At 32.5% G+C, this 584-nt stretch overlaps 1 protein-coding gene across 2 annotated transcripts in view; it reads left to right on the top strand.

Annotated features, from left to right (window-relative positions):
• The window catches only part of LOC128246972 (protocadherin-18-like), a 142676-nt gene that overhangs the window by 139987 nt on the left and 2105 nt on the right, over positions 1–584 (top strand). The window lies entirely within an intron of this gene.

The raw sequence follows: 584 nt of genomic DNA, 5'->3' as shown, positions 1-584 counted from the left end.
TTCCCAGAAACAGCTGTAAGACTCTATCCATAAAATATATTTCCAACCTTACCATTGCTCTCTTTATCCTTTTATATATTTATATATATATATATATATATATATATAGATATAGATATATTTAAAATTATTTAAAATTATAATACAGGGTATCAAGAGATACCACCACGCTGAAAAAATAGCAGTCAAATCCTGACTCTAAAACCACAATAAATGTCCGCATGGCACGATTAGCGAAGACGAAGACCAAATGAACCAGTAAAAATAAGATAATTCCAAATCCTGGATTTCTGGCTTTGCATAAATAATAATGCTCTGCCTTCATCAGTGGAATATACTCCAGTACATAAATACAAACACACGTATATAAACAGTATACTTCCATATACGGACGCATATATACATATATATGCACGTATGCACACGACTAGCTTAAATAGCCCGCCTAAACAACCTTTCATGCGATCCGGACAGAATATCAGCGCAGTAAATACACTGCTATTTTTTCAGCGTGGTGGTATCTCTTGATACCCTGTATTATAATTTTAAATAATTATTACCTTTGATGGTTTTTATTCCCATGC

The sequence above is a fragment of the Octopus bimaculoides genome, chromosome 14 (genome assembly GCF_001194135.2).
Source record: "Octopus bimaculoides isolate UCB-OBI-ISO-001 chromosome 14, ASM119413v2, whole genome shotgun sequence".
In the NCBI taxonomy this organism is placed as follows: Eukaryota; Metazoa; Mollusca; class Cephalopoda; order Octopoda; family Octopodidae; genus Octopus; species Octopus bimaculoides.
Note: the sequence above shows the minus strand (reverse complement) of the source record. Positions and strands in the feature narration are given on the sequence as shown.